The 27,467-nt window shown below is 45.7% G+C and overlaps 1 protein-coding gene, 1 long non-coding RNA gene and 1 pseudogene across 2 annotated transcripts in view; 1 reads left to right on the top strand and 2 right to left on the bottom strand.

The window, feature by feature from the left end:
* The window catches only part of LOC144479678 (CUGBP Elav-like family member 4), a 524,426-nt gene that overhangs the window by 158,859 nt on the left and 338,100 nt on the right, over positions 1-27,467 (bottom strand). The gene's annotated exons all lie outside the window — the stretch shown is intronic.
* LOC144479681 (uncharacterized) overlaps positions 1-27,467 on the top strand; it is a 93,361-nt gene that overhangs the window by 31,442 nt on the left and 34,452 nt on the right. The window lies entirely within an intron of this gene.
* Positions 23,528-23,919, bottom strand: LOC144479680 (small ribosomal subunit protein uS8 pseudogene; annotated as a pseudogene).

Below are 27,467 nucleotides of genomic sequence, written 5' to 3'. Positions count from 1 at the left end.
CATGTCTGAACGGGTTTCATCCGGGTGCTCTGGTTTCCTCCCACAATCCAAAGATGTGCGGGTTAGGTGGGTTGACCATGCTAAATCGCCCCTTAGTGTCAGGGGGACTAGCTAGGGTAAATGCACGGGGTTTATGGGGATAGGTCTTTGGTGGGATTGTTATCGGTGCAGACTTGATGGGCCTCCTTTTGCACTGTAGGATTCTATAAAAATCTTTGGCAACATAGAAGTGATAAACCAGGGACAGGAAGTTAACTTCCATCCACATTTGCAAGGCTAGCTTACAGGCAAGAGGGGTAAAATTGCTCATTTTAGTGGTGCCAAATTAAGACTTGAAATGTGGCTTTAGAATTCTGACATTAATAATTGAGTATAGTGTTACGCCCAGTACAAATTTTAAAACTCTATTTTAACAAAGTGAACACAGAAGCTGTTAAGATGGCTGCATGTAGTTTTACTATATACCACTGGAGACACTAGAGTATGTGACCAATACCTGATTAAACATGGACCTGAGTGAAGTGTAGCATAAACCTTTGTCATGTTTAAACTCAAAAAAGCTTGCTGCTGAAGTTATTTAAATTGGAACAACCACTCTGAGGAAAATACACACACCTCACATGCAAAATACTTTGATCATAGACAATAAGGACACACAAATTCTGTCTGTCACAATGGTGTAAACTGCATCAAAGTCTGTGAGATCAGGTTTGATAAGCTAAGCAATGTGAAGCTTCCAGCAAGAACACCAGTTTACAAAGAACAAAGAAAATTACAGCACAGGAACAGGCCCTTCGGCCCTCCAAGCCTGCACTGATGATGCTGCCCGACTAAACTAAAACCCTCTATCCTTCCGGGGACCATATCCCTCTATTCCCATCCTATACATGTATTTGTCAAGATGCTCCTTAAAACTCACTATTGTATCTGATTCCACTCCCTCCCCCGGCAGCGAGTTCCAGGCACCCACCACCCTCTGTGTAAAAAACCTGCCTCGTACATCTCTTTTAAACCTTTCCCTTCACACCTTAAACCTGTGCCCCCTCGTAATTGACTCTTCCACCCTGGGAAAAAGCTTCTGACTATCCACTCTGTCCATGCCTCTCATAATCTTGTAGGCTTCTACCAGGTCGCCCCTCAACCTCCATTGTTCCAATGAGAACAAACCAAGTTTCTCCAATCTTTCCTCATAGCTAATGCCGTCCATACCAGGGCCATTGTCAAACATCAATTCCAAAAATGGCACAGTTAGGAAACAACAACCACTTGCATTTATATAGCTTCTTATTGTGGTAAAATATCCAAGGTGCCTCACAGGAATATAGGTAGACACAGATTTGACAAAGAAGCGACTGCATGATTGCTCAAAGTGACAGTGAGGATAACAACCAACGTAAACCTGCTCAAGAAGGTCCAAAACCCGGAATGCATAAAGCCAGGTCTGGAACTGGGCGCAGCAGAGGAGAGCAAGATGGAAGAGCAGGAGTGGGCGTAGAGAGGAATATTGCGCTGCAGTGCTGTTATCAAGTTGACTAATCCATCTAACGTACACACCTTGGGATACTAAGCGACAATTTAGCGTGACCAATCCACCTAACCTGCACATCTTTGGACTGTGGGAGGAAACTGGAGCACCCGGAGGAAACCCACGCAGACATGGGGAGAACATACAAACTCGACACAGACAGTCACCTAAGGCCGGAATCAAACCTACGTCCTAAGAACCATGAGGCAGCAGTGCTAACCACTGTGCCACCCTTAAATAAAAGTTAAAGTTTATTGATTAGTCAAAAGCAGGTTCACATTCACACTGCAATGAATTTTCACTACTGTGAAAATCCACTGGTCGCCACACTCCAGAGCCTGTTCAGGTACACAGAGGGAGAATTTAGCATGGCTCATCTTCCAAAAACATGTCACCACATCTTTTACATCGACCTGAGGGAGCACCTGGGGAGTCAGTTTAATCTCTCATCTAAAATATAGCAGTGCCAACACTGCAGCACTCCCACACACGGTACCACACTGGAACATCAGGCTGGATCGTGCATTTAAGTTTTTATTTAAGTTTATTTATTAGTGTCACAGGTAGGCTTACATTAACACTGCAATGAAGATACTGTGAAATTCCCCTAGTCGTCACACTCCGGCGCCTGTTCGGGTACACTGAGGGAGAATTTAGCATGGCCAATGCACCGAACCAGCACGTCTTTCAGACTGTGGGAGGAAACCGGAGCACCCGGAGGAAACCCACGCAGACATGGGGAGAATGTGCAAACTCCGCACAGAAAGTGACCCAAGCCGGGAATCGAACCCGGGTCCCTAGCGCTGTGAGGCAACAGTGCTAACCGCTGTGCCACCGTGTCATCCCATTAAAGTATTCTCACAGACAACAAATCAGGAAATGAAAAACACTCATAATAAAATTACTTCTTAAAAAAAAATGTCATCGCCTGAAATAAAGATTTGGACATACACGTGGAATTAACATATAATCTTAAATATCATGAACAAAATTTATTTTAAAAAAAATAATTAATAACATCTAATTTAGAAATTATGGTAATTTATGATAATTGAGAAATATTCCATTCATTTTTCAGAAGCAGGATGATTTTTCAGCAGGAGTTCAGATTAACAATCCAGTTTCACCTTACAGATCAACATTTATCTTTTTCTGGGATTTCTATCAGTGATACCAGAGCAGAGGAAGGAGCGTGCATGTCAGACCCACTGACCCACTGATTGCTGGAGCTGGGGGGAGTTTCACAATGCAGCATGTGGCAGTGCCGCGAATGACAAACCTCAATGTCAGGCACTCTGGGCTACCCTGGTTCTATTCCTGGCCTGGGTCACTGTCTGGGTGGAGTCTGCACATTCTCCCCGTGTCTGCTTGGGTTTCCTCCGGGTGCTCTCGGTTTCCTCCCACACTCCAAAGATGTGCGGCTTAGGTTGATTGGCCATGCTAAATTGACCCTAGCGTCAGGGGGATTAGCTAGGGTAAATGGGTTATGGGGATAGGGCCTGGATGGGATTGTGGTCAGTGCAGACTCAATGGGCCAAATGGCCTCCTTCTGCACTATACGGATTCTATGACTTTTATGAATCTGCACTTGCAACAAAATGCTAAGGTTACAGTAATATTCAGAGTAACCGTTCTGAACACTGACACTCAAATAGTACAGAATTTGCTTATTTTGCCTATCAAAATCATACTCTCCCTACAGTGCAGAAGGAGGCCATTCGGCCCACCGACAACAATCCCACCCAGGCCCTATTCCCACAGTCCCATGCATTTACCCTAGCTAGTCCCCCTGACACTAAGGGGTAATTTAGCATGGCCAGTGCACCTACATAAGAACATAAGAACATAAGAAATAGGAGCAGGAGTAGGCCATCTAGCCCCTCGAGCCTGCCCCGCCATTCAATAAGATCATGGCTGATCTGACGTGGATCAGTACCACTTACCCGCCTGATCCCCATAACCCTTAATTCCCTTACCGATCAGGAATCCATCCATCCGCGCTTTAAACATATTCAGCGAGGTAGCCTCCACCACCTCAGTGGGCAGAGAAATCCAGAGATTCACCACCCTCTGGGAGAAGAAGTTCCTCCTCAACTCTGTCTTAAACCGACCCCCCTTTATTTTGAGGCTGTGTCCTCTAGTTTTAACTTCCTTACTAAGTGGAAAGAATCTCTCCGCCTCCACCCTATCCAGCCCCCGCATTATCTTATAAGTCTCCATAAGATCCCCCCTCATCCTTCTAAACTCCAACGAGTACAAACCCAATCTCCTCAGCCTCTCCTCATAATCCAAACCCCTCATCTCCGGTATCAACCTGGTGAACCTTCTCTGCACTCCCTCCAATGCCAATATATCCTTCCTCATATAAGGGGACCAATACTGCACACAGTATTCCAGCTGCGGCCTCACCAATGCCCTGTACAGGTGCATCAAGACATCCCTGCTTTTATATTCTATCCCCCTCGCAATATAGGCCAACATCCCATTTGCCTTCTTGATCACCTGTTGTACCTGCAGACTGGGCTTTTGCGTCTCATGCACAAGGACCCCCAGGTCCCTTTGCACGGTAGCATGTTTTAATTTGTTTCCATTGAGATAGTAATCCCATTTGTTATTATTTCCTCCAAAGTGTATAACCTCGCATTTATCAACGTTATACTCCATTTGCCATATCCTCGCCCACTCACTCAGCCTGTCCAAATCTCTCTGCAGATCTTCTCCGTCCTCCACACGATTCACTTTTCCACTTATCTTTGTGTCGTCTGCAAACTTCGTTACCCTAACTCACCTAACCCACACATCTTTGTGGTGTGGGAGGAAACCGGAGCACCCGGAGGAAACCCACGCAGGCACGGGGAGAATGTGCAAACTCCACACAGACAGTGACCCGAAGTCAGAATGAAACCCGGGTCCCTGGTGCAGTGAGGCAGCAGCGCTAACCCACTGTGCCACCGTGCCGCCCACTGTGCCACCGTGCCGCCCCCATGAAAGTATTCTTTAAAATCAGGATGGGCCAAATGGCTTCTCCTTTGCTGCAACCTCCAGATGCTACGGTTTCAGCTGCTCCTATGGTTCAGGATGAAGATGCAATTGACCCGGTGCAGTGGGCGTGTGGGCAGAATGGCAATTCTCACCCGGTGCCAACACACGGTTCTGAGTATCCATTTACAGCTCGATATGTGGCAGCTTCCAGTTTTGTTCAGATGCCCAACAACTCCACTGACCATAATGTAGAGAGATCAAACCTGCAGAGGACTGTTCAAAGCACTAGCTTTAGAATTGGCCCGCAGGACAGGATGATGGGTTACTGGGAACTCACAACATAGGTGCAGGCCATTCGGCCCAACTGCACTCTGCTGTTGTTTATGCTCCACAGAAGCCTCTTCCTACCATAATTCATCTAGTTCTAAGTGCATGCCCCACTATTCCCTTCTTCCTCATAAGTTTATCTAATTTCCCCTTTAAGTTATCTGTATATTTTGTGTCAATGGCCATGTAGTGAGTTCCACATTCAAACCACTCACTTGAATCCCTTATTTGATTTATTTGTCGCTATCGGCTATTGAGTTGGATGATCAGACATGATCGTAATGAATGGCGGAGCAGGCTTGAAGGGCCAAATGGCCTTCTCCTGCTCCTATCTTCTATGTTTCTTTCTTATATTTACAGTCCCTTCTTTTGGCTCCCCTCCCCCCCTTCGCCCCGCTCCAACCCCTGCCAAGGTCCATCCTACCAAACCCCTTCACCATCTTACTCACCTCTGTCTGGTCATCCCTCAGCCTTCTCCTTTCAAAAGAAATGTGCCCCAAGCCCATTCATTCTTCCCTGCTAGCTCCCAGCCTCTTAGTTCTGGTATCATCATTTTATAAGCCTTCATTGCCCCTGCTGTGGATCAGATCAGTCAACTTAGCCAGATTTCAACATACCAACACTGGGTGGCACAGTGGTTCGCACTGCTGCCTCACAGCGCCAGGGACCTGCGTTCAATTCCCGGCTCGGGTCACTGTCTGTGTAGAGCTTGCACGTTCTCCCCGTGTCTGCGTGGATTTCCTCCCACACTCCAAAGATGTGCAGGTTAGGTCGATTGACCATGCTAAATTGCCCCTTAGTGTCAGGGGATTAGTGGGAAAATACTTGGGTTTGCGGAAATAGGTCCTGGTGGGATTGTTGCCCGTTCGGGCTCGATGGGCCGATTGGCCTCCTCCTGCACTGTAGGGATTCTATGAGAAGTAGTATACTGGCAAGACTTGATTATCTTTCAGTCCAGTTAGTAAACAACAATTTTATAACTATGAAATGTGGTGGCAGTGTTCTAGATATGTGAGTCTGAGATAAATGCAAAATGCTGCAGATGCTGGAATCAAACAAAACAGAAAAATGCTGGAAAATCTCAGCAGGGCTGACAGCATCTGTGGGGAGAGAATAGGGCCAACGGTTCGAGTCTGGATGACCCTTCGTCAGAGCAGGGTCATCTGGACTCAAAACGTTGGCTCTATTCTCTCTCCACAGACACTGCCAGACCTGCTGAGATTTTCCAGCAGTTTTCTGGATGTGTGTCATTGCCTGGGCTATCTAATCCTTCGCTACTTTTATCACATTCCTGGCACAGAGGGAAGATCAGTGGGGTAAGATGGAGGTGAGGAGACATTTCTTCACCCAAAGAGTGGTGAGCCTGTGGAATTCATTGCCACAGGAAGTAGCTCATGCCAAAACATTGAATGTATTCAAGAGGCGGCTGGATATAGCACTTGGGGCGAATGGGATCAAAGGTTATGGGGAGAAAGCAGGATTAGGCTATTGAGTTGGATGATCAGCCATGATCGTGATGAATAGCGGAGCAGGCTCGAAGGGCCAAATGGCCTCCACCTGCTCCTGTCTTCTATGTTTCTATGTGAAATATCCAGCCCGTCGCAAACAGCACCAATCAGTAAGACCTGCATTCAAGCTTAGAAAATAAGGTGCGATTATAACGCACGTTAGAAAGATCCCACCTCCTTTGCTTGTGTAAAATTGTCCAAACAGTCTCTCAAATCTTTGGACTGTTGACCACACCATAACCAAACGATGCCCCCTGTCAAAGTCGCTGGTCTCTCAGAACGCCACACATCCCGCCGTGTTTCAATGCAATTTCACGCAATGTCATTAATGATATCATACATGAGTATTTGAAGACCGTTGTACATCAGTCAGCTGTGAAAAATCATTTCAGATTTCAGCACACACATGAGAGAGCTCCTGGACATCTCGGCCTGACATTTCACTTTCAGATACATCCCTCTATTGGCTCCTACACATTTGCTTTGTGTACAAACAGCGCAGATCTCTTTCTCTCTCTCCTCCAGCTCCTCAAGTAATTCACAAAAAGAAAATCATCCCTCGCTCAGTCTGCCCTGTAATATGCCCGGAGAGTACGGTGGATGGAAGCGGTTTTGAAGCGAGCTCGCCACAACAGCGTTTAATTCCCAGCCAGATGGCCGTGGGTTAAAGCCCCTGGGTGGCTGGTCGATCTGTAAAGTCTGCACTTCTTGGTATGTGTGTGTGTGTGATTGTGTGTGTGCGTGTGTGTGTGTGTGTGCGTGTGTGTGTGCGTGTGTGTGTGCGTGCACGTGCATCTGTGTGTGATTGTGTGTGTGCGCGTCTGTCTACGTCTGTGTGTGTGTCTGTGTGTCTGTGTGTGTGTCTTCATCTGTGTGTCTGCGTCTGTGTGCGTGTGACTGTGTTTGTGTCTGTGCGTGTGTGTCTGTGTGTGTGTGTCTTCGTGTGTGTGTCTGCACGTGTGTGGCTGTGTGTGTGTGGGTCTGCATGTGTGTGTGTCTGCGTGTGTGGTGTGTGCGTGTCTGAGTCTGCGTTTGTGTGTCGGCGTGTGTGTGTCTGCAGCTGCATGTGTGTGTCTGTGTCTGCATGTGTGTGTCTGTGTCTGCATGCGCCCTGTAAAAGAAAACAGGCTCCCTATTCTCAGAAACACCGGCCATTGTAATTCACAACTCGCGAGCTCTCATCACACAGGCCACACAGTTTTGAAGTGTGCAATTTCACTGGTGCTAGTGGAACAATAGCACTTGCCAAGGAACCACTGGACAGGAGTAAATGTCAAAAATAAAGTTCCTTAACTGACTGTGGAGTGCGCAGTATTCGTGGAGATAATTATGAAGCACCTGATTTAGCAACCCAGGTCAGGCTGCGCTAGCATTGTGGAGAAATACATATTGGGCGGGAGAGCAAGATTACAGATATACCGAGGAGACACGGGAATTCCCAGCCGCGCTCGCCCCAAGACCGGAAAATCCCGCTCAAAATCAACCCAGCTTTGCATGGTCTCGTCCCGCCCGCTACGATTCCCGTGGTGGGTGGGATGGGAAAATTCCAGGTTGGAAATCTGGAAGAAGATGCACAACTGAACAAAGGGTAAGCACTGATAATATATAGACAGGCAGGTCTGACTGTAATGGCTAAAGATGCAAACTCCAAACTCATAAAGGTGGAAATGTCTGAGAGCATAGAACACACACAGAAGAAGTGAAAGTAACAATTGCGTTATAATGTGATGTCGCTGTGGAAACCCCCTCACCCGACTGTCTGAAGCGACTCACCACCACCTTCTCGTGGGCAATTAGGGATGGGCAATAAATACCACCCCGTGTCCATGATGCCCACATCCCACTAAAGAATAAAGTAGAAAAATGTGAGCGGGAAGATTCTGTAGCTAAAACTGACAAATTCCAGATGTGCAGAGCAGTATTATCGCTAGATTATTAATCCAGAAACTCAGCTCATGTTCTGGGGACCCGGGGTTCAAATCCCACCACAGCAGATGATGAAATTTGAATTCAATCAAAAAATATCTGGAATTAAGAATCTACTAATGACCATGAAACCGTTGTCAATTGTCGGAAAAACCCATCTGGTTCACGAATGTCCTTTAGGGATGGAAATCTGCCGTCCTTACCTGGTCTAGTCTACATGTGACTCCAGACCGACAGCAACAGGGTTGACTCTCTACTGTCCTCGGGCAACTAGAGATGGATAATAAATGCTGACCCAGCCAGCGACACACATGTCCCACGAATGAATAAAAAGAAAGATTCTCTGGCTTCTTCCTCTGTGTTCCCCTTTCTTCTCTCTTCTGCCTCGCCCTCCTTTGCTCCTCTCTCGCTCACTGTGATTTTGTCCATTCTGTTTATTATTCCTGTCTGGGATTCACATACATTTTCCCCTCTATTTTTCCAGAACTGTCTTTCTTTCTTTCACATTTTTCTATTTTCATTTCTGTCTCTTTTGCTCCTCTCCTCTTCTCTCTCTATCCTCTTCATTAGTCTTCCTAACCTCTCATCAGACATGCCTTCTTCCCCAGTTTTGCCTTTCTTTAGTTTCCCTCTTTTCCTTCATCTTTTGTTGTCTCTGACTTCTTTACGGTTTTCTTCCCGCTCCTCCCCCCCCCTCACCTTCCCCCTTCACTGCTTCCCCTGTCTCCGTCTCTCACTTTTCTTTATGTTTCTTTCTTTCATTCCGCATCTTTTTCTCCCATAGTCTTAGGATAAGAGGCAGCAAATTTAAAACAGAGTTGAGGAGAAACTACTTCTCCCGAAGGGTTGTGAATCTGTGGAATTCGCTACCCCAAAGTGCGGTGGATGCTGGGACAGTGAGTAAATTTAAGGTGGAGTTAGACAGATTTTTAATTGGTAATGGGGTGAAGGGTGATGGGGAGAAGGCAGGAAAATGGGGATGAGGAGCATATCAGCCATGATCGAATGGCGGAATGGACTCGATGGGCCGAATGGCCTAATTCTGCACCTATATCTTATGAACTATGAAAAACTGTGAAATCAGTGGAATCTCGCAAAATTCCTGAGCTGTGTTGGTCATTTTAAACGTAACTTCTTTCCGTAACAAACACATTTTGTGGGGTAGTTTCCTCCGTTTGCTATTTCAAGTGCCTTGAAGCATGAAAAAGTGCTAGATAAATAAAATTGTTGTTACAGTATAATGGCGAAATGCTCTCTATGCAAGATCGGAAAGTGAGAGATTCTTCCTCCCTCCTTCAAGTGGCCAAGACATCCCAGTTAATTTCCACATATCTGTCACTTAACCACAGCAATTATTAACTCAGGAGATTACACACGAGGTCATCTTCAAATAGATCGTGTCCAGCCATCCCCGCTGCTTCCAGATCATTTGTACTTGGTCTCAACTTTGTACTTTTCAAAGGCAATCTGAACTTTTCTCGCAGACAAATTAATTTGGTTCCAGTTCAGCTCATAAGGAAGTGACTTTTCAATTAAAAATGATGAGGTGAGTTGCAAGGAAAAAATGTTAAAATGTGTAAGATGACAGAGTGAGGTCCATCAAACAGGGACGTCTCCTGGTGGGAGGCATATTAAAGTTCATTCCCTCCTGCACTTCCACATCCACTCTGACAAAGTGAATCTATCTCCTCCGACTAATGAGAGATTCAGGTAAACTCTAAATAGCTTTTCAGATCATTTGGAAAGTTTCTTGTTCCAGTGGAACTTTACATTTTGTTTTTATCTCGAAGGTCTCAGCACACTCAAATCACGCTCTCCAGCCCACCTGTCTTCATCAGACCATGCGAGTTGTCAACAACCCAGAGGGAATTGTTTATTGCCTGGAGAAGAAGCCTATTCCTCAATTCAACTACCCTCCCAGACCCATCACCTGTGAGACGTCCATATCCATGTGGAATTCTACCCATACCGGGATCTTCATACATCCCCTTCCAGTAAACAATGTACATACAGGAGGAGGCCATTCAGCCCTTCGAGCCTGCTCCGCCATTCATTTTGATCATGGCTGATCATTGAATTCAATATTCTGATTCCCCCCTTCCCTCCCATATCCCTTGATCCCTTTAGCCCCAAGAGCTACATCTAATTTCTTCACGAAATCAGACAACATTTCAACTACACTCTGTGGTAGTGAATTCCACACATTCACCATTCTCTGGATGAAGAAATTTCTCCTCACCTCAGCCCTTACCTCAAACTGTGACCACTAGTTCTGGACCCCCATGCTATCAGGAACATTCTTTCTGAATCTACCCTGTCTAATCTTGTTAGAACTTTATAAGTTTCTATGAGATCCCCTCTCACTCTTCTAAATGCCAATTAATATAATCCTAACCGACTTAGTCTCTCCTCATGTGGCAGACCTGCCATCCCAGGAATCAGCCTGGTAAACCTTCACTGTACTTCACTGTAACCTTCACTGTAGGGTGGCACGGTGGCACAGTGGTTAGCACCGCTGCCTCACAGTGCCAGGGACCGGGTTCGATTCCCAGCTTGGGACACTGGCTGTGTGGAGTTTGCACGTTCTCCCCGTGTCTGCGTGGGTTTCTTCTGGGTGCTCCAGTTTCCTCTTACAGTCCAAAAGATGTGCGGGTTAGGTGGATTGGCCACACTAAATTGCCTCTTAGTGTCAGGGGGATTAGCTATGGTAAATGCATGGGGTTATGGGGATAGGGCCTGGGTGGAATTGTGGTCGGTGCAGTCTCCATGGACAAAATGGCCTCCTTCTGCACTGTAGATTCTATGATTCTAACTAATAAATGTGGAATATAAAGTTAGTCTCAGAAATGGTAACCATGACAACAATCACTGATTGTTGTAAAAACCCATCTGGTTCACCAATGTCCCTTTAGGGAAGGAAATCTGCTGTCCTTATCCGGTCTGGCCTACATGTGACTCCAGAGCCACAGCAATGTGGTTAACTCTTAACTGCCTTCTGAAATGGCTGAACGAGATACTCAGTTCAAGGGCAATTAGGGATGGACAACAAAGGCTGTCCCAACCAGCAACGCCCACATCCCATGAAAGAAATAAAAATTAGACGAAGAGTGATAGAAGGAGGTTCATGTGGAACTTAAACGCTGGTAAGGACTTGTTGGGCCAAATGGCCTCTTTCTGTGCCTGCTCTCATGTTTTATAGAATCATAGAATCCCTACAGCGCAGAAGGAAGCCATTCGGCCCATCGAATCTGCACCGACCACAATCCCACCCAGGCCTCTCCCCATAACCCCATGCATTTACCCTAGCAAGTCCCCCTGACACTAAGCATGGCCAATCCACCTAATCTGCACACCTTTGGTCTATGGGAGGAAACCAGAACACCTGGAGGAAACCCACGGAGACACAGGGAGAACGTGCAGACTCCGCACAGTGTGGGAATCAAACCCGGGTCCCTGGCGCTGTGAGGCAGCAGCGCTAACCACTGTGCCACCATGCCACCCTCAAACAAATCACCGAATATAAAATGTTTTCAGGACATTCCTGAGAGATGAGTTTCTATTGGTACTTTTTCTTTCACCTTGAACGAATGAATGGCATTTTATTGAAATGTCACAGTCATAGAAAAATAAATCTTTACAACATATTTTCTGAGTGTGAGGAGGAAGCAAAACAATTCCATTCTTCAGGGCCACAGCTCTGCAGTGACTGAACCTGCCAAATTCCACCTGAATTACACTGGAGTTTGGGGCGTTGGTGGGGCTGGAGGAAGGGGAGGGGTGAATTCCCGCTGGGTCCCATTCCGTCACCATTCCTATCCTTGCCAGACAGGATTCTCTAGCCTTCACGCCGGTGGGATCTTTTTTTAAGAAATCTTTTTTTTAAGAGGGGCATAGATCAGCAAGATAGTCAATATCTTTTTCCCAAAGGTAGGGGAGTCTAAAACTAGAGGGCATAGGTTTAAGGTGAGAGGGGAGAGATACAAAAGTGTCCAGAGGGGCAATTTTTTCACACAGAGGGTGGTGAGTGTCTGGAATGAGCTGCCAGAGGCAGTAGTAGAGGTGAGTCCAATTTTGTCTTTTAAAAAGCATTTAGACAGTTACATGGGTACGATGGATATAGAGGGATATGGGCCAAACGCGGGCAATTGGGACTAGCTTCGGGGTTTAAAAAAAAGGGCGACATAGACAGGTTGGGTCAAAGGGCCTGTTTCCATGCTGTAAACCTGTATGACTATGACTCTAAACAATTGTTTTTCTGCACATCAACAACTTGCAAAATTTGTTTTTATTTTTCCTCAGTGGAAATGCCCAAGAATAATTCTGATTCCAGGATAATCTGTGATCGGACGCTTCGTCCACTGTGACTCTCAACCACTTTTACAGATGCACCATAGAAAGCATTATTTCTGGTTGTATCACAGCTTGGTATGGCTCCTGCTCTGCCCAAGACCGCAAGGAACTACAAAGGATTGTGAACGCAGCCCAGTCCATCACACAAACCAGCCTCCCACCCACAGACTCTGTCTACACTTCCCGCTGTCTCGGAAAAGCAGCCAGCATAATCAAGGATCCCATGCACCCTGGATATTCTCTCTTCCACCTTCTTCCGTTAGGAGAAAGATACAAAAGTCTGAGGTCACGTATCAACCGACTCAAGAACAGTTTCTTCCCTGCTGCTGTCAGACCTTTGAATGGACCTACCTTATATTAAGCTGATCTTTCTCTTCACCCTAGTGGTGACTGTAACACTATATTCTACACCCTCTTCTTTCCTTCTCCCCTATGTACTCTGTGAATAGTATGCTTTCTCTGTATAGCGCACAAGGAACAATACTTTTCACTGTATACCAATACATATGACAACAAATCAAATCAAATTTAATCAAGGAGGAAGCTATTGATTTTTGGGAAAATCGCTGGCCCGTTCATTGGAATGATCAGAGACAGGATCATAGGTTCCCACAATGGGTTACCAAAATGATTGCGATTTCCATAATCTCCCAAGATATGGTTCTTTGAGTGTCACTCTTGATTGGATGTGGCGAATTGCAAAATCTATTCCATTTTGCCACTTTGCTGAGGTTATTTTGGCTACATGAGAGTATCAGAGTGTTTTCCCAAGGCAATGTTGTATGCATCAACAAGCGGATTCAGCATCACAAACAGTGCTGGCTGCCTTCCTACAAGAACAAAGGAAGAAATATTGGCAGGATGAGTCACACACACAATCTCAGCTCCCAAACCAAACGCAGCATCAACAGCTAACTCATGGAATAATGAATCCTTCAGAGATTCATAAGGAAAATAAAGAACAGTTTTTAAAAAAACGCAGCAGTAGGATTGAGGCTGAACAGATTTAGCAGTCCAATTCACCTCTGCGTTTGAAGGTGTGCAGGTCCCTACGCTTCTGTGATCCTTTGTGTGATTCCAGAGTCGGGTTATTTTGGTGGAACGCAATCTAAAATGTTTTGTTCAGTGGGCTTCAACTTGCAGCAAGATGTTAATCTCACTCTGGTTGACAAAAATCAGTAAACGGTAGAAGTCACGGGGCTGGCTGGCTTCCTTTGATTCCTGTTAAAGATCTCCGCAGGAAGCCTGTGTTTATCATCTGCAAGAGCTCCTCATTTCCATTCAGTACACCCTGACTGAGCCATCAGAGTGTGCAACAAGCTTGCCGCTTCAGCAGAGGACCCCTGCCAGGCCGAAAATTAATCAGCGCACAATAGCTAGTGCTGGCACGGTAGCTATTGTTAGACTAACAGCTTCTAGCATGCATAAGCAGAACATTAGGCTAGGATCAGGCAGGAGACCATGGCCTCAGAGCAATCAGACTACCCATGCCAGGAAGTTAGACAACTGATAATCGTAAAGACCTTGGCGCGGAATCCATCTTGCAGTGGTGTAAAAGGGGCAGCCCATCCAATATCACCTGTATTGATTTTTTGATTTGATTTATTATTGTCACATGTATTAACATACAGTGAAAAGTATTGTTTCTTGCGTGCTATACAGACAGAGCATGCCATTCATAGAGAAGAAAACGAGAGAGTGCAGAACGTAGTGTTACAGTCATAGCTAGGATGTAGAAAAAGATCATCTTAATGCAAGGTAAGTCCATTCAAAAGTCTGACAGCAGCAGGGAAGAAGCTGTTCTTGAGTCGGTTGGTACGTGACCTCAGACTTTTGTATCTTTTTCCCGAAGGAAGAAGGTGGAAGAGCCCCCACCTGAAGTGGATTTCTGCCCCCTTATTGTCCTCCTCTACAAATGGCTGAACAGTGAAAGGCTTTTGCAAGACTTGGACGGAAGTCAGGCTGGTGAGGGGCATTAGCCAGGGCAATCCAAAGGAACATTGGGGTGTGACAAGTTTTTTTACACATTGTCGATTGTTGTAAATACCCATCTGGATTTTAGGGTACAGAAAAGATTTACCAGGATGTTGCCTGGTATGGAGGGCATTAGCTATGAGGAGAGGTTGGAGAAACTTGGTTTGTTCTCACTGGAATGACGGAGGTTGAGGGGCAACCTGATAGAAGTCTACAAGATTATGAGGGGCATGGACAGAGTGGATAGTCAGAAGCTTTTTCCCAGGGTGGAAGAGTCAATTACTAGGGGGCACAGGTTTAAGGTGCGAGGGGCAAGGTTTAAAGGAGATGTACAAGGCAAGGTTTTTACACAGAGGTGGTGGGTGCCTCGAACTCACTGCCGGGGGAGGTAGTGGAAGCAGATACGACAGTGACTTCTAAGCGGCATCTTGACAAATACATGAATAGGATGGGAATAGAGGGATATGGTCCCCGGAAGGGTAGGGGGTTTTAGTTCAGACGGGTAGCATGGTCGGTGCAGGCTTGGGGGCTGAAGGGCCTGTTCCTGTGCTGTAATTTTCTTTGTTTTTTGTTCTATTAAGCGAGAAAGAGCCTGCGTTTATACCGGGACACATAGAGAATTTTACAAAGGAAGATCCTACATCCAAGTGTCGATTAACTTATTATCAATTTTTTAAAACTTTATTCATTCGTGGGACATGAGAATGTGAACAATCTCACGTAGCAGCGATTAATGACAGGACGCTCAGCAAATAAAGTCCATAATACTGTGACATGGGATTCCAGAGTACTCACTGCTGTTCCAACATCCTGGGCAATATTCCACTCTCAACCAACCCAACCATATAGATTTTTTTAAAAAATTCATTTGTGGGACATGGGCGTCGCTGGCTGGCCAGCATTTATTGCCCATCCCTAGGTGCCCGAGGGCAGTTGAGAGCCAACCACATTGCTGTGGCTCTGGAGTCACATGTAGGCCAGACCAGGTAAGGACGACAGATTTCCTTCCCTAAAGGACATTAGTGAAGCAGATGGTTTTTTTCCGACAATGGTTTCATGGTCATCAGTAGATTCTTAATTCCAGGTATTTTTCATTGAATTCAAATTCCACCATCTGCCATGGTGGGATTCAAACCTGGGTCCCCAGAACATTAGTTGAGTTTCTAGATTAATAGTACAGCGATAATACCGCTAGGCCATCGCCTCTCCTGAGGGAGAAATATCGAACTGGATACGAGGACAATTTCCCACTATTTGAATAGTGCCAAGGGATATTTAATGCCCTTTCTGATCAGACAGACACTACCTTGACGTAACGTCTCATTCACAGTCCACAACCGACAGCAGTGCAGCAAAGATTACCAGCTTAGGTAACGCACTCAATGAATGAGGCCTGAAGAACTCAGAGGCAGTAACACTGCTGAGCTAACCTCACACTTGCAGGCATGCTAGTAATGAATAAGTGAAGAGAAAACAGAACTTGTTGAAAACAAATTATTTCATTTTCTCAAAACCAGCCGGTTTCATCACTTTTTAAGGTGCTTGCCAGAGGTGTCAACAGAAGCGACGAACAGGGGAAAAAAGCTCTGTGAAATAACCAGGCAAATCTCCATCATGTGCTCCCGCTCCCTGAGCCATTTTATATCGATGTAAATGTGATGAGTTAGTGCCCTTGGTACAGAGAGGAAGAGATGATGGGGCAATTCACAGAAAATCCTACAGGATGTGAATTGGGTGCTTTGCACTCCAGTGACTTCCCAATATGCATTCCCGTTGAGTGCAGCTTTTTTCCATCGGGAAAGGAATTAAAGCCAGGCAACTGGGCTCTCTCTCCACAACTACAGAGTTGATGAGAGCCCTGGGTCACCTTCTTTGGGGAAGGCCCACCATATTAAGCCCGTCAGTCGGGCACTGAGCTTATCTGGGTACAAGAACCCCTGGGTGGAAATCCCACCGGCCTGAGAGCTGCCAATCAGAGGCTGGCAGCTTTGTCATCAGTGTTACGAAGGAAGTGCTGCACCCATCAGAGACCCAGGAACAGCAGAGACCCCAAATGAGTGAGGGCAAGCTGGGGGCTCGTGGGGAGAAGGATCGCCGGTTGGAGGGGGATAGGATTTCAAGATTTGGCTTTCACTGCTCACCCCCCCCTCCCCCCACCCCCTCCTCGAAGTTGCATAGATGGCCAGCAATGTGGAAATCTTGGGATCCTGCAAGCAAACATGACATGGATTGAATACCAGTAGTGGCAGGATGAGGCCTTTAAGTCAGCATTAATTGCCCACTTAAGGACGTCAATTGGCTTTGGGGAAGCTGTCCATGAACCTTCCCACCTTGGACCCAACTGAGGCAGATGTGGGTCCCCACGTGGCACCATGCCACTCCATTAAAATGACCTCCTGCCTACAGACCTGCCTTAGGCAGAACACCAAATTCCGACCCAGTAGTGCAAATTGGTAAAATTTACTCTACAGTCTCTCTTGCTAGTTATTCTCAAATCTCCACCTTTTATTACAATGTTTGTTGAACCTTCTACTTGTTAGTAACTCAGACCAGCCAATAGCAGTTTGGTTGACAATCTATTCATTGCCCTCTTTGTGAGTTGCGCCAAGTCCATTCTCAAAGGGGCCAAAATGAACCATTGACCCAAAGCCAGATTTGAAAAAATTGGCACGTCCGACATCTCCTGCAAGGACTTTACTTCAGCATCCAGAAAATTATTGGTTGACTTTTTGAATAATGATTCATAGAACCATAGAATCCTTACAATGCAAAAGTAGGCCATTCAACCCATCGAGTCTGCACAGACTCTCCGAAAGAGCATCCTACCCAGGCCCACCCCTCTGCCCTATCCCCATAACTCCGCACGTTTTACCACAGCTAATCCACCTAACCTACACATCTGTTTGGACACTAAGGGACATCTTAGTATGGCCAATCCACCTAACCTGCACATCTTTGGACTGTGGAAAGAAACCGGAGCACCTGGAGGAAACCCATGCAGACACAGGGGGAACGTGCAGACTCCACACAGTGACCCAAGGCTGGAATCGGACCCTGGTCCCTGGTGTTGAGAGGCAGCATTGCTAACCACTGTGTCATCATTCAGCACCCATTTATACAGCTGTTTGAACAGATGTGTTCGACTTTCCAAGTCTCTTCAGCTGTTGACACCATACGTGCCAAGTTAAACAAAATTGCATTTCTATGCCACTTGTCATGGCCGCAGGACATCTCAAAGCACGTTCCAGACAAGGGAATATTTTTGAAGTGTCGTCTTCTCCGCCAATCCCTGGAGAAGGGTTTGTTTCCACTCTGATTCAATGGGATCTGAAATGCCTGATAAACCCAATGCATGATCTCCAGTTTCCTCACCACACACTGCACGTCAGCTCTCGTTAGTTACCCACAGACATCGAGAGGACAAATGGGAAACTCTTCAACCTATTCCGCCTTCAGACCAAAACTAAAATCACCCCAACCTCAGTCACAGAGGTTCAATAGGCAGATTACACTTTTGTGTGTGCGTCCACTCAGAAACTGAGCTCCAGGCCATTATAAACATCTCCTCGGAAGCATGTGAAAATGTGAACCATTTTCTGCAACTTGGAAGCCTCCTCTTTTGTTGCATACTCAATGTTGGTAATGCAGGAAACACGGCAGCCAACTTGTGCAAGCTCCCACAATCAGCAACGTGATAATGGCCAGCAGAGGAGTGTAGGAGACTTACGGGTGATCTTATGGAGATCTATAAAATAATAAGGGGCACAGGTAAGGTAGACAGTCAACATCTTTTCCAAACAGTAGGGGAGTCTAAAACTAGAGGGCATAGGTTTAAGGGGAGAGATACAAAAGGATCCAGAGGGGCAATTTTTTCACACAGAGGGTGATAAGTGTCTGGAACGACTGCTCTGGCTATTGGTCGAGGTGGGTACAATTTTCTCTTTTAAAAAGCATTTAGACAATTACATGGGTAAGATTGGTATGGAGGGATATGGGCCAAACACGGGCAAATGGGGCTAGCTTAATGGTAAAAACTGGGCGGTATGAGAATCAGCCGCTTTGCTGTAGCTCTGGAGTCACATGTAGGCCAGACCAGGTAAGGATGGCAGATTTCCTTCCTTAAAAGTCATTAGTGAGCCAGATGGGTTTTTCCAAAAATCGACAATGGTTTCACGGTCATCAGTAGATTCTTAATTCCAGATATTTTCATTGAATTCAAATTCCACCATCTGCCGTGGCAGGATTTGAACCCGGGTCCCCAGAGCATAATAGTCTAGCAATAATACCACGAGGCCATCGCCTCCCCAGTACTGACCATGAACCAATCATTGAAGCAATAATTTCTCCTCAAAATAATTTCTGCCCAATTTCCCTCTAGTTCCTCCCCGTGTGGGCCAAACACGGGCAATTGGGGCTAGCTTAATGGTTAAAAACTGGGCGGTATGGACAAATTGGGCTGAAGGGCCTGCTTCCATGCTGTAAACCTCTATGACCAGATAATCTGTTTTTGTGATGTTAGATTGAGGAATAGATGTCGGCCAGGACACTGGGAAGAATGCCCCTGTTCTTCCTCAAAATAATGCCATTGTATGTTTTTCTGGACGGGATTTCAACTTAATGTCTCATCTGAAACATGGTACCTTGAACAGTGCAGCACATCCTCTCAATATATTCACGTTTCCATCCTAGAGCAAAGGAATGAGTTTACCCTCAGGGGTTCTATAAGAACAGGTGTAATCGGGGAATTAGGAATATTGGTCCAAATGCTCGATTATATCTTAAGATGGAACACCAGTAAAAACTGGGAAATAAGAATACTGGCCTGAACTGTTTATTTAATTTCCTTCTGGGGTGTCTGAAATAATTTGAAAAGGTTCTCTTCAGGATTCAGCTGGATAAGAATAGAGGGGAGGAACTAGAGGGAAATCGGGGAGAAATTATTTTGAGGAGAAATTATTGCTTCAATGATTGGTTCATGGTCAGTACTGGGGAGGCGATGGCCTCGTGGTATTATTGCTAGACTATTATGTTCTGGGGACCTGGGTTCAAATCCTGCCACGGCAGATGGTGGAATTTGAATTCAATGAAAATATCTGGAATTAAGAATCTACGGATGACCGTGAAACCATTGTTGATTGTTGGAAAAACCCATCTGGCTCACTAATGACTTTTAAGGAAGGAAATCTGCCATCCTTACCTGGTCTGGATTACATGTGACTCCAGAGCTACAGCAAAGCGGCTGATTCTCAACTGCCCCTCCGAACAAGGGCAGCTAGAGTGGGCAATAAATGCTGGCTAGCCAGCAACACCCATGTCCCACGAGCACGGTGACACAGTGATTAGCACTGCTGCCTCACAGCGCCAGGGACCTGGGTTCGATTCCCGGCTTGGGTCACTGTCTGTGTGGAGTTTGCACGTTCTCCCCGTGTCTGTGTGGGTTTCCTCCGGGTGCTCCGGTTTCCTCCCACAGTCCGAAAGACGTGCTGGTTAGGGTGCATTGACCCGAACAGGCGCTGGAGTGTGGCGACTAGGGGAATTTCATAGTAACTTCATTGCAGTGTTAATGCAAGCCTTACTTGTGACTAATAAATGAATACATTTTTTAAATAAATAAAAAAATTCCCTCCTTCGAGTCAGTCCTTCAAGTTGTCCTTTTCTGAGGCTGGCATGGCTTTGTGTACTTGTAGCACGTTGGAATTTTCAGAAAAAAAAAGTTAATTTATTTATTAGTCATAAGTAGGTATACATTAACACTGCAATGAAATTACTGTAAAAATCCCCTATTCGCCACACTCTGGCGCCTGTTTGGGTACACTGAGGGAGAATTTAGCACGGCCAGTGCACCTAACCAGCACGTCTTTTGGACTGTGGGAGGAAACCGGAGCACCCGGAGGAAACCCACGCAGACATGAGGGGAACGTGCAAACTCCGCACAGACAGTGACCCAAGCAGGGAATCGAACCCGGGTCCCTGGCGCCATGAGACAGCAGTGCTAACCACTATGTCAAGAAGACTCATTTGCAGGATGATGAAGAAAAAGCAGGCCCATGGTACTAAATTGGGCAGCTATTTCAGAGAGCGAGAACAGGCACCGCAGGCCGAATGGCCTCCTAAGGCACAGTGCCCACATATCTGATTACGGTTTAGGTAGTGTTACAGAATTTATATTCTGGAAAACATTATCTGAAAGCTTGGCAGAATCAGATTCCATTGTGTTATATATTGTTGTATTACCTGTAAATATCTGTAAAGAGCTAGGAACTACTTAGCTTGAACCTAATTGATATGCTCAAGTGTTCCTGGGGGGCACTTTTCTATGGTTGGACTAGACAGTCATGTGGTGTGTAACAGAACAGTCCAAACCAGTTCCATCTTTGTACAAAGCAGCATGGTTAGTATTAAACATAAAGAGCTGTTCAAGCTTCAAGTGTGATTATTATTAACAGGGATCCCAAAAGACAACAAGAACACGCAGGAACTTTCAAAAGATAATTGGGTTTGGATATGAAGAAGACACATTTTTAGGATGATGGGAAAAGCAGGACTATGGTACTAAATTGGACAGCTCTTTCAAAGAGCTGGGACAGGCATGATAGGCCGAACAGCCTCCTCTGATTCTAGGACACTGCACACTGGTGGCTGATTACAATTGAGGCAGTGTTATGGGATTTAAATTGTCCTCAGTGCTCCTGAATTTGGAGAGGGAGAAATGAGCCAGGTTTTCTGCTCCTGGTTGCTGTCCAATCGTCCTTGGAGAGTTGGTGAGGACAAGATCGAATTTAGCTGAACATGGCCTCATTGCCTATTATTAATCAGTCAACTCACAGCTCCAGGGACCTGGGTTCGATTCCCGGCTCGGGTCACTGTCTGTGTGGAGTTTGCACATTCTCCCCGTGTCTTCGTGGGTTTCCTCCCACAGTCCAAAGATGTGTGGGTTAGGTTGATTGGCTGTGCTAAATTGTTCCTTAGTGTCCCGGGATGCGTAGGTTAGAGGGATTAGCGGGGTAAATATGTGGGGTTACGGGGATAGGGCTTGGGTGGGATTGTGGTCGGTGCAGACTCGATGGGCCAAATGGCCTCCTTCTGCCACTGTGGGGATTCTATGGATTCTATGAACTCATATTGTTTACGGTTCCATTGGAAGAACAATCACAATGATGATGCACTCAAGACCAGACAGGAGAAAACACCACTCCAGTAAGGCTGTCAAAAGAGGAAGGAAATTGAGACAAAAAAAGTGACAACACAACAATTCTGACGTACACAACAGAACATTCAGGGAGGGATTTACATCCCAACCATATGTTGAAAGGTGTGATCCAAAAGATTTCCACTCACCCTTTGTACTCCACTGAGATGTCTGGCTCAGAGTGGACAAAACATCTCAGAAACTGTGGAGAAATCTACACTCCGCCTGTTTCCTGATTGAAAAAGGAATGTGGGACAAAGCTCACGTTTCAAATGCAGCATGGTCTTGTTATAATTAAATCCCAATCACCGCGACGAGATCACAAGCTCGGGCCGCGTGTGAAGTGTGATGCAGCAGGAAGTGGAGCTTACTCAAGGTACAGAGGAGAAAACAGACACTATCAAAAGTTTGATGTAGCACAGCGAGGAAGAATTCATTAAAGACTTGACAAGAGGAAGGGAGGCTGAGGAAGAGCGAGCTTTTATACAGAGCTAGCAGCTGACTGCAGACACACCAAGTTAGCATTCCAGCAGTTCTAAAGAGATTCATTCCCTGGTGGCACATCAATAACTCTATGCTCTCAATATTTTTATTGGCTGTTCCATTCAAAAATGGTATTCATAGAATCCCTACAGTGCAGAAGGAGGCCATTCAGCCCATCGAACCTGCACCAACAAAAGTCCCACTCATACCCTATCTCCGTAACCCCAGGTATTTACCCTGTGTACAGTCTGGTCACCCTATTATAGAAAGGGTATTATTAAACTAGAAATAGTGCAGAAAAGATTGACTAGGCTGCTACCGGGACTTGATGGTTTGAGTTATAAGGAGAGGCTGGATAGATTGGAACTGTTTTCCCTGGAGCGTAGAAGGCTGAGGGGTGATTGTATAGAGGTCTATAAAATAATGAAGGGCACAGATCAGCTAGATAGTCAATATCTTTTCCCAAAGGTCGGGGAGTCTAAAACTAGAGGACATAGGTTTAAGGTGAGAGGGGAGAGATACAAAAGTGTCCAGAGGGGCAATTGTTTCACAAAAAGGGTGGTGAGTGTCTCGAACAAGCTGCCAGAGGTAGTATTAGAAGCGGGTACAACTTTGTCTTTTAAAAAGCATTTAGACAGTTAGTTACATGGCTAAGATGGGTATAGAGGGATATGGGCCAAATGCGGGCAATTGGGATTAGCATAGGGCGTTAAAAAAAGGGCAGCATGGGCAAGTTGGGCCGAAGGGCTTGTTTCCATGCTGTAAACCTCTATGACTCTATAACTTTGCTAATCCCCCTGACACTAAGGGGCAATTTAGCATGGCCAATCCACCTAACCTGCACATCTTTGGACTGTGGGAGGAAACCAGAGCATCCGGAGGAAACCCACGCAGACACGGGGAGAATGTGCAGACTCCACACAGACAGTCACTCGAGGCCAGAATTGAACCTGGGTCCCTGACGCTATGAGCACTGCTCACCACTGTGCCCTAAAGTATTGGGGAGTCTGACGGACATTTAGCCCACTTGGAATAAAATTTCACACGTAAAAGATGATTTCACATTCCAGATTGAGAAAAAGGAAGACTAGCACCCCTTATATAGTGCCGATCCCCCTGCCCCCCTAAACATTGCTCCCAGGAAAAGACGTTTACAACTCCAAGACATCTCAAAACACTTTATAGCCAATTAATGTTTCTTTTTGAAATATAGTCACTTGTTTTTTTTAGTTTCGAAGTTTTATTATATTTTGGTTTCATGTTTTAGAAAAAAAATCCGAGGATTGTTCATCCCGTATGTTTTCGCTTGACTTCTTCATGGTCTGTGGTGCCATTAGAATGAAGGACCCAAACTGACGGGAAGGCAGGAGACCAATCTGCCACCTTTCTAGCTCCTTTATGTGAATGTCAAATCTGGAGCTAGTGACACTGCATTTGTCCAGTCTACCTGTGAGTTTGACAACTACTTTCTCACCCCTGTGGTCATCAATAATCTCAAACTCACCAATGGAGCCATGCTTCATCATTACAGTTGAGAATCGCGCAATCACTTTGATGCATGGTCAGATGAGAACCTGCCATTTTCCACGTTTCTCTGCATTGTCCGTGCTTGTCAGGACTTCAGCGAGAACATTCATGCGTACAATGATGCCGCTTAAAGTCAGGAATGTGGCAGCCAATTTTGCCCACAACAAGTTCCAATAAAAACAAGGAGATAATGTGATGATACTGTGCCTTTAAGAAGTGTATTTGAGTCATGTATCTTGTACAGGATTTTTTTTAATGGTCTGTTCTAACCACTGGGTGTATAACCAGCATCCTCTATTGTTACTACAGCAGTATAATTGCGGGAATGTTTGTTTTAATCTGGACTAATGCTGTTTTTAGTATTCCCCTGGGATTTTGCAGAATAGGGTTTGATTGACGGAAAGAATCAGATGACTGGGTGGAGCTAGGCTTACACAGAGAACTCAGGGGCAGTCTGCTGTTTGGGATCTTTAGACAGAGGTCACTTTCTCTGTCTCTCTCTCTAAAGATTTAGAGACTGGAATCTGTTGGGAAATAAGTCTCTTTCTCTGAGATTCTGCTGTTTGGGGGTGGATCTTGCTCTGGAGGCTGCCGTATGAGAATTAGAACACAGTAAGGAGTCTAACAACACCAGGTTAAAGTCCAACAGGTTTATTTGGTAGCAAACGCCACGAGTTTTCGGAGCGCTGCTCCTTCGTCAGGTGAGTGGGAGATCTGCTCTCAAACTGCAAATAGGGCATATAAAGACACAAACTGAAGGAGCAGCGCTCCGAAAGCTAGTGGCGTTTGCTACCAAATAAACCTGTTGGACTTTAACCTGGTGTTGTTAGACTCCTTACTGTGTTTACCCCAGTCCAACACCGACATCTCCACATCTTGAGAATTAGAACACAGCTGTCTATCTGGATCTCTATCCAAAGGTGTTAAAAGGCTGGAAATATAGCATCCACATGAATGTACAGGTTTATGGTGCTAACTAGTTCTGAAAAAGGAACTTAAGTCTATGGGAATTGGAAGTATAGACATTGTTAATTGTTAAGAATTATACTTTATCATGCTTAAGTATTTTAATTGATAAAAGTTATGCTAATTCTTTTCATTATATTTTAACTGTGTTCTTAAATAAAGTTGGTTTTGATAAAAGCTTCCTAGTGGGTCAAGTGAATCATAGGAACATAGGAATTAGGAGCAGGAGTCGGCAAATTCAATCCTTTGAACCTGCTCCACCATTCAATCAGATCATGGCGGATCTCTCCCTGGTCTCAAATCCACCTCCCACCTGTTCCCCATATCCCCTTTTCCCTTTTCTTTATATCTATATATAGAATATAAAAGCAGGGATGTCTTGATGCACCTGTACAGGGCATTGGTGAGGCCGCAGCTGGAATACTGTGTGCAGTATTGGTCCCCTTATATGAGGAAGGATATATTGGCATTGGAGGGAGTGCAGAGAAGGTTCACCAGGTTGATACCGGAGATGAGGGGTTTGGATTATGAGGAGAGGCTGAGGAGATTGGGTTTGTACTCGTTGGAGTTTAGAAGGATGAGGGGGGATCTTATGGAGACTTATAAGATAATGCGGGGGCTGGATAGGGTGGAGGCGGAGAGATTCTTTCCACTTAGTAAGGAAGTTAAAACTAAAGGACACAGCCTCAAAATAAAGGGGGGTCGGTTTAAGACAGAGTTGAGGAGGAACTTCTTCTCCCAGAGGGTGGTGAATCTCTGGAATTCTCTGCCCACTGAGGTGGTGGAGGCTACCTCGCTGAATATGTTTAAAGCGCGGATGGATGGATTCCTGATCGGTAAGGGAATTAAGGGTTATGGGGATCAGGCGGGTAAGTGGTACTGATCCACGTCAGATCAGCCATGATCTTATTGAATGGCGGGGCAGGCTCGAGGGGCTAGATGGCCTACTCCTGCTCCTATTTCTTATGTTCTTATGTTCTTATGTTCTTGAAACCATTCAATGATTCAGACTCCACCGCGCGATGGGGCAGCGAGTTCCGCAAATTCACCACCCTCTGCGAGAAGTAGTTCCTCCTCATCTCAGTTTTAAATCTACCGCCTCTCAGCCTAGACCTGTGACTTCGTGTTCAAGATTGCCCCGTAAGGTCTACATACCTGGAGTGAATCATCTCATGCTCACCCTAATGCCAAAATCAAAAGGAAAAGTTAGGGTTTCGGCTAACTTCACAAAATACCTTGGGAGTTCTGGTTTGGTCTTCAACAAGGTGGTGGGAGCAGGTACGATAGTGTCATTTAAGGGGCAACTAGACAAATACATGAATAGGATGGGAATGGAAGGATACGGGACTCTGTAAGTGTGTACTGTTTTAGTTTAGGCAGGCATCATGATCGGCGCAGGCTTGGAGGGCCGAAGGGCCTGTTCCTGTGCTATACTTTTTTTGTTCTTTGTTCTTAATAATGACCAGGTCATGTGGTACAGTGAATAACTGCAGTGGTTGGTTGGCTGTGATCCCCTAATTCAGCAGATAACAGAACCATAGAACCATAGAACCATAGAAAATTACAGCTCAGAAACAGGCCTTTTGGCCCTTCTTGTCTGTGCTGAACCATTTTTTGCCTAGTCCCACTGACCTGCACTTGGACCATATCCCTCCACACCCCTCTCATCCATGAACCCGTCCAAGTTTTTCTTAAATGTTAAAAGTGACCCCGCATTTACCACTTTATCCGGCAGCTCATTCCACACTCCCACCACTCTCTGCGTGAAGAAGCCCCCCCTAATATTCCCTTTAAACTTTTCTCCTTTCACCCTTAACCCATGCCCTCTGGTTTTTTTCTCCCCTAGCCTCAGCGGAAAAAGCCTGCTTACATTCACTCTATCTATACCCATCAAAATCTTATACACCTCTATCAAATCTCCCCTCAATCTTCTACGCTCCAGGGAATAAAGTCCCAACCTATTCAATCTCTCTCTGTAACAGGAGTAGACAAAAGGCAATTGAACTGAAACAGTTGCTGTTCTCCCTGACCTCTTCCACATTTCCAGCATTCTCATTTCCCTATTCCAGGAACTAACCTGGAGAACCACCAACTCTGTTTGACATGCGACAAACTAGGTGGCTATCTGCCCGTTGAATCATTGAATAGTTCAGCCATCAGATTCTCAAGTCGAAAACACAGGCATTTGATCAAAAAGGCAAACTCAAGATAGGGCAAGACCTATCCCGACACGACACAGAACACCCTCAGCCCCAAAGCGAATGCTGCCCTTAATAAATGCCATTGTTCTCTCTTTCCCATGGCAGTGGTCACTGGTACCTGGCCAAGTTGGTGAGTTTTGATGTGTGATCGTAAACAGGATCAGTAAATATTCACCTACACGAGGCGGAGAGCAAAGTAACAGATAACCTGCATGCAAACACACACAGGTCCAGCTCTCTAGAAGCTCTCTAGAAGCTGTCAGTTGTGGCTTAGTTGGTATCACCCTCACCTCGGAGACCGAAAGGTTGTGTGTTCGAGCCATCCTCCAGTCATATTAACACAAAACTCTAGGCTGGCGCTCCAGTGCAGTACTGAGGGACCGCTGCACTGTCAAAGGTGCTATGTGAGGTAATAAAACCTCATGAAGTGGATGCCAAAGATACCGTGGCACTGAAGAGCAAGAGAGTTATTCCCAGTAGAATCATAGAGTCCCTACAGTGCAGAAGGA

The sequence above is a fragment of the Mustelus asterias genome, chromosome 26, assembly GCF_964213995.1.
Source record: "Mustelus asterias chromosome 26, sMusAst1.hap1.1, whole genome shotgun sequence".
Lineage (NCBI taxonomy): Eukaryota > Metazoa > Chordata > Chondrichthyes > Carcharhiniformes > Triakidae > Mustelus > Mustelus asterias.
This window is presented reverse-complemented; position numbering and strand designations above follow the sequence as displayed.